Raw genomic sequence first — 7,383 nt, 5'->3', positions numbered from 1 at the left:
TGTTAAGACACCTTGCTGCAGCCCTGAGGCTGAAAGTTGATTATTTCTTGGCCTTTGCTGGTACCACTGGTGAGAGGACCTGTGGTGTAGCACTGGGCTTATCTAAATTCTTTCCATTGTGCCAGGCTCTCCTTTTCCTGGCCCTTCAGCTAGAGAGAACAGACCCTGTGAACACTTTCTTTGTCTGCTGTTTGGTTTTTCTGGGTTGTTCTTCAGCTCAAGGTCTGGAACACATGAAGAAAGAAAGAATCCAGAGAACTCACCATCATGTCATTCTACCTTGACCCAAAGTCCCTGGTCAGTCTGCCTTCTTCTCTTAACCTTTCAGAGTCTTCTATGTTGCTGCAGTTAATTAAGACAATTAACATAGCACAAAACTCACCTTTTAAAAGTAGACGATTCAATAGTTTTAGAATATCCACAAGGTGCAACCATCACTGCTATCTAATCTCAGAACATTTTTAGACCCCATAAAGAAGCCCTGTAACTTCAATAATCACTTCCTATTACCTCCCACCCCACCATCAGCATTATTTTGGACATTTTATGGGAATATACGAATATAATGTGCTGACTTTTGTGTCTGCTTTACTTTCATTTAATGTAATGTTTTCAAGATTGAGCTATGTTGTAGTATGAATCAGGGTTTTTGTTTTTTTGTTTTGTACCAGGATTGAACTCAGGGCCTCATGCTTTCCAAGCAGGTGCTGTGGAGGTTTCTTGCTTTTTTGTGGTACTGAAAATTAAGCCCCAGGCTTTAGCACTAAACTGTATCACCAGCCCATGTCCCTGTTTTTCTGAGTCAGGTTCTTGCCCTGGGCTGGGCTTAAAATTACAGTTCTCCTACGTCAGCCTACCAGGGTGCTGGGATTACACAAATGTGACACTGTGCTTGGCTGTGAATCAGTATTTTGTTCTTTTTATAACTAAATAATATTACCCTGTAGAAATATACCATACTTTGTACATCAATTAGACATTTCTCTCTTGCTAATATGAATCATACTGTAAAAACATTCATGCACAAGTATTTGTGTGAACATGTTTCCATTCTTTTTTATTCTACTAATAACAGTAGAGTTTCTGGCTTATACGGTAACTCTATTTTTAAAGTTCTGAGATAATGCCAAACTATCTTCTAAGGTTGTTGTGCCACTTTACACTCTTTTCAACAACGCATGAGGGCTCCAAGCATTCCACATCCTTTTCAACCCTTGTGATTACCTGTTGTTTTAATTTTACTCTTTGTTTGTTTTGCATTTCCCTTAAGACTAATGGTGGTTTTTTTTTCTATGCTCATTGGCTCATTTGGCTATATTTTCTTTGGGAAAAGGTTCATAAAACCCTTTTTCTGTTTTTAAATTGAGTTACCTTTTAATTGTTAAGTTGTAAGTCTTATTCATATATTCGGAAAAGGAGACCTTTATCAGATATATGATTTTCAACCATTTTCCATTATTCTGTGACTTATTTTTTAACTTTTTTTGTAGTTTTCTTGAATTGGTGCACCTCATTATGTATGTTTTATAGATAATGACCAGGTACTTGGTGGAGAGACAAAAGAAAGCTACATTTACTCCATTTCCCAGGAGCAAGTTTAGGCTCTAGACAATGTTATAATGTTTTTTATACAGCAGAGAGTGAAAATTAAAGGAAATTAAAATATGGAGGTAGGTCAAAATTTCCTCATAGTCACATGTCCTCATCAAAGGAGGGTGGAGGTGCCCCTGGCCTATCAGGTGGGAGATTCTTCAGCCTCCTGGAAGACTGGTCCTCTGATGACTGGCCAGACAAGGAAAACAGAGGCATTTTCATCAGAGCACAGAGGTAGCACCCTGGGACCACAGGGAAGCAACTTCAGTGGCCCTGGAGAGAAGAGACCATGTTGTACCCTTTTGTATCATTCTCCTCTCCTTGGGGCAACGACTGTAGACCTATGTGACACATAGTCCGCTGCTATGAACTCCATTGGGAAATGTAGAAGTAGGTTCTTCCAATTCTCCCTTTTAATTTAATTTAATTTAATTTAGGGAGGTTCTAGACATGGTACCCAGGGCCTTGTGCATTCTAGGTAAGCACTCTACCACTGGGCTACATACCCAGCCTCTTATTTTGTAATAGCAAACCTAAAAGAAAGCAAACAGGAGTTCTAATCCCGTATTCTTTCTATGGGGAAGTAAAATAAAAAGCATATATGTGATGGCCCCCAGTCCCATACAGGAAATCATCTCTCCATCTCTTCCACAACTCAAATGACAAAGATATGACATTATTTCACATTAGCCAAATAAAAAGCATTTTTAGCATTATTTACTGTGAATAAACTGAAATATATGGCTTCTACATCATATTAGATGGTCAGGTGGTTTGGTTTAGATCTAAAATGATCCCCAGAAATCTATATTCAGAGAAAGTCCTTCTAGAATATGATTGGATCGTGAGGGCTTTAATTCAACCTTGTCAGTGGATTAATCTATTGATGAGCTCATAATTTAATGATGTTATTAGATAGTGGTAGAAGGAGATGGGGTCTAGTTGAAGGAGTAGATCGTGAGGTGTGACCTTGGGGACTATATTTTGTGCCCAATCCCTTCCTCTCTGGCTCTTTCCATCTCCCTCTGCTTTGCAGCTGCCATGAGGTGAGCAGCTTTGCTCCACAACACTCTTCCACCGTGATGTTTCTGCCTCACCACAGGCCTGGAAACCATGGAGCCAGGTGACCATGGACTGAAACCTCTGAACCTGGGAGCCAAACCTGTCCTCCTTTAAGGTGTTTATCTTAGGTATTTCACCACAGTGATGAAAAACTGACTAACTTACCAGCCCTCCTCCCTCCCCACATATAGTTTCATACTTGAGATTTCAAAACCAATGAACTTACTCTTTTACTTTACCATGAAACAGAAAGCTCTGTGGGATGGTTAGTTTCAGGGTCAATCTGACTGGATTGAGGGTAGTCTCGAGAGCTGGTGAAGCCTCACTTCTGGGTATATTCATGAAGGTATTTCTTGAGGAGACTGTCCTGGAAGTGGTGGTCTGAGTGGGAAGATCCTCCTTCAGTGTGCATGGGCACCATCCCCTGGTGGGGGCCCAAACAGAAGTAGATGGAAGGAAAGAGATTTTTTTTTTCTGTTTCCTGAGGCCAAGCCACACTCTCCTTCCCCTTCCCTTGAACATGGGAACTCCAGGCTCCTCAGCCTTGAACTTTAGGACTCACACCAGTGGCCCTGGATTCTCAGGTCTTGGCTTCAACTAGAGTTGCACTGCCAGCTTCCCAGTCCTGAGACCTGCAGACATGGAGTGAGCCACCACACTCCTGGGGTCTCCTGGTCCCCAGGCTGCAGATGGCCAGTCATGGAACTTCTCAGCCTCTCTGAGCACATGAGCCAACTCCCCTAATAAATCCCTCCTCGTATATCTATAGCTATATCCATCTCCATATCTCTAGATCTCTATTTCTTCTCGGTTCCTTCTCTCTGGAGAACCCTGGCTTAAACACCCTGTCATTTTGATTAAAAGTGTGACATAACTGTGATAAATGTCCATGCATTAAAACCATAAATCAAACCTCTTCTAGCATTTCTTAGAAATGCAAGAACAGCGGAAAGAAAAACACTCAGAGTTGTTAACCCACTGCCCACTGCTGCTCTCAGACACACACCACATGGGCCCTGTTCTCGCCTTTCACCTCTGACCCCTCCTCTGCCCATCCCTCCAGCTGTGGGAGAAAGGGACACCCAAGCCAAGGTAGGGTGACCTCTCAGCCCCTAACCCTAGCTTGCACTCTGTGTAATTCCTGGGACCCAGGAATTCCTGCTCAGTCAGCTCCTAGAACATTTTCAGGAGCTGCGTGGGTGTGATCCCTGGTCTGCTTTCTAGAGGACAGATACTGTCCTCTAGCTTGAGCACCCCGGGACAGGGTCTGCCCCAGGGGACTGCCTTGAGGACTGTGAATGACACTTGTGAGTTTCTTCCTGGTGCAGGACAGAGTCCCAGTGGGAGATGGGTGGGAGACTGACCTTCTCACTTGGATGTCCTCCAGTGTGGAATATGAGCAGCCCATGACCTTGAACTTTCAGGTCATTAGAAAGATAGATTCATCAATATCAAAGCATGAAACATATCTAATGGTCACTTAGGTTGCCTTGTGAAATTTCAATCCATAGGAGGTTCTGACTCCTGCATTGGACTTGCCTTCATGTAATTGTAAGATCTTATACTGAACAGTGATATCTCAGTTGTCGAACAGCTTCAAGCTCAAACTTTCCACAACTCCAACAGCAAAGTTCAAAAAAATCTGCTTGGTATTTATAACTTTGCTTAATAGTCAAACCAAAAGTTTGACTTGAAAAGCCCCGTAAAGCTGTGTGAATCATGTATCATGTCTCTCCACGGACACAAAGGGGTGACACTTCAATTTAAGTGTAGTTCTCACCTGCACAACATACAATATTTGTGTTAATTTGTTAAAACATTTGTCATTGTGCATTTTTTTGTTCTTTATTTACATAAAATATCATAACCATGGCTCCAAAGAAAGTAATACCAGCAGTAAAGCTAAGAGGAAAACTGTGAGAACCACAATAGAGTTAAAGGAAGAAATCATTGCAAAACATGTTAAAGTCCTGGAAAAATGAACTTATAATTTTGGGGGCTCAGAACCAAATATTTGGTTTTCCATTGTTTCTTATAGGAATAATATGTTCAGTTCTCAAATTTTTGGTGTTCAAAACAAATTTAAGAAGTTTGAAATCACACCAAGTATCTCTTTCTAGTGTAATGGGGTAAAAATGGATATTAATTACCATAGAAAAACTGTAAAACCCACAAGTATGTGGAAATTAAATAATGTACTCCTGAATAATCAATGGGTCAAAGAAGAAATCCAAAGAGAAATTAGAAAATATCTTGAAACAAATGAAAATGAAAATCCAACATAACAGGTAATATGGAATATAGTAAAAGCAATTATAATAGAAAAATTTAAAGCAAAAAGCACCTACATTGAAAAAGGAAGATCTCAAATAAACAATTTAATTTCATACTTTAATGAACTAGAAAAAAAGGAACAAACTCAGCCCAAAATTAACAGAAGAAATGAAATAATAAAGAATACAGCAGAACTAAACTAAATAAAGAATAGAAAAACAAAAAGTCAACACAAGGCTAGGAGGTTTTTGACAAATATTTAGATAAAATAGTTAAGAAGTCATAAACAAAAGACAGTACAACGCATATAACAGATATGAAAAGTATCAGAAGAGACCAATATGAACAATTATATATCAACAAAGTGGATAACCTAGAAGAAATAAATTCCTAGAAACATACAACCTACTGAGAGAGAATTATGCAGAATTAGAAAGCCTGAAAAGACATAATTAGTGAGCAAATTGAATCAGTAATCAAAACTCTCCCAACAAAAAAAGCCAAGGATCTTTTTAGACAGAAGCATCTTGTTTCATTGACAGGTTATCTTGGAGCAGGTGACTGCTATTTATTATTATTCTACCATCAAAGAAATCTTGTATGTGTCTATTCGCATGCTTTCGGCCTCTCTCTATACTGTTCCGTCCATTGAGCTTTTGGAACTCCTATCTTCTCTTTGGGGCAATTGCAGTGCCACATCTTTTGTTCACCATCTCTGCAGTTCCAACTCCAGCCAGGCTTCTCTTGCCTCTCTGTATACTTCTCTGTCCTTGGCCTGTCAGTTTCTGTCTCTTTCTGTATGTTTCTCAGGACACAGTTGGCTTTCTCACTGCAGCTGGACAAAAGCAGTCACTCTGAGTTTCCAGTTACCTTTTCTGTGCTGCAGACTCCAATCAGGAGCTCCAGCCTAAGTACCTCCCGACTCCTCCTGGGATGGCTGATAGGTGCCACCCAAGATCGTGTCCAGGTTGGCTTAGCCTGCCCTATTCTGCAACTTCTGCCCACTGCTCCCTTGGAGGTGCACCATGAGGCCCCACTGGAAACGATCCCTTTACCTGTTCATCGAAACACCTCTCTCCCCACAACAGTTTTTCCATGGAGGAATTCCACTTGCTGTTAATTCTGTTTACCTGAATCCCACATAAGCAATTCTCCTGCTCAGATCCAATTATCTCATAACTTTTTAATGAATGAATCATGCACTAAAGGCCAAACTTTTTTAAAGCATCTGGTGAATCCTTTCAGGAAATGAGGAAAAGAGAGCTGATGATACTGGAAACATTTTCTTCAATATTCTCAAATCACCAAGCCTTTTTCCTGCAGCATGCCGTATTCATTAATATATTCCATCAATGAGCATTAAACATTATCCCCACTCTGGACAGATTCAGTGATGAGTGCAGAGGGTGCAGAAGCAAGGGTTGTCTTTGCTCCAAAGTTGCTGCCAGAGAAAGAGAGGAGCTGGATAGGCACTGTGTGGCCTCTCACCAGGGAAGCCCTACAACAGTGAGCCCAGGAGCCAGGGGACCCACGGGCAGCATGGACCACAGAGGCTGGGAGATCTAAGATGAGTTCTGAATTCTATCATGTATTTAATTCACTTGTCATTCAATCACTTATTAAATGCTTTGTTAAATCGGCTGCTTCACAATTAGTTTTTCTTTTATCAGCCACCTTCTCTGATACAAAATCCCCAGTACCAACAAAACCTTTCCTTTAGAATTCAAAACTTTGAAATTCCAGAGTTTGACACAGAAGGGAGAGAATGCAAGTCAGAGCAAATTAAGAAGAAAAGCGGCTTCCACAGCTTGCCATGATACTTCCAATGGAGCTGGACCTTCAGGCCAACTGCTTGCGTTTGGTAGGGAGTCTGGGAGCAGCGTGGTACATGCTCAGGTTGGCATGCCAATGTTTTCCAGATGCCACAGCCTGTCACTGTAAGCCCACAGTGCCCTTTTTCTGAAGAAATTATGGAGCAATTACATTCTCACAGAGGGAGTGCTCCCTCTACCTTGCTGAGTGTGCTGTGGCTCAGAACTTCCCAGGGCCACTGTGTGGGAGGAGCTTAGAGTCAACAGCCCCCAGTACTGCTGCTAATTGCCTGCATGGGTGACAGACAGTGGAGGACTTGATCCCAAGGTTCAAGGTGCCACCCTGCTCTGGCTGATGACATAGAAGGTAATGTAAAGTGACAAACACTCAGTCAGAACATCTATGCTTTCAGAATTTCAGATCTCCTGGTTTTCTTTCCGCTGCTGCTCCCAGCACTACTGAAAGACTAAGTAGTCACAGGACAGTGACCAGACCACAAGAAACAGAACTCTGATGACAACCTGCCAGGAAATAGGACTCTCCTCCCATCTATAAACAGTATCCTGGAAGCCAGCCAGCTCTAAGTGACTGACTCTGAGGAGGTCAGACTGCCATGTCTAGTGAGAACCCAGGTAATTATCA

Source organism: Heterocephalus glaber, unplaced genomic scaffold (genome assembly GCF_053883595.1).
Source record: "Heterocephalus glaber isolate CG9 unplaced genomic scaffold, H.glaber_assembly_v1.0 deba00001472, whole genome shotgun sequence".
Taxonomy (NCBI): Eukaryota; Metazoa; Chordata; class Mammalia; order Rodentia; family Bathyergidae; genus Heterocephalus; species Heterocephalus glaber.
The sequence above is the reverse complement of the archived record's forward strand: the minus strand, read 5'-3'. Positions refer to the sequence as shown.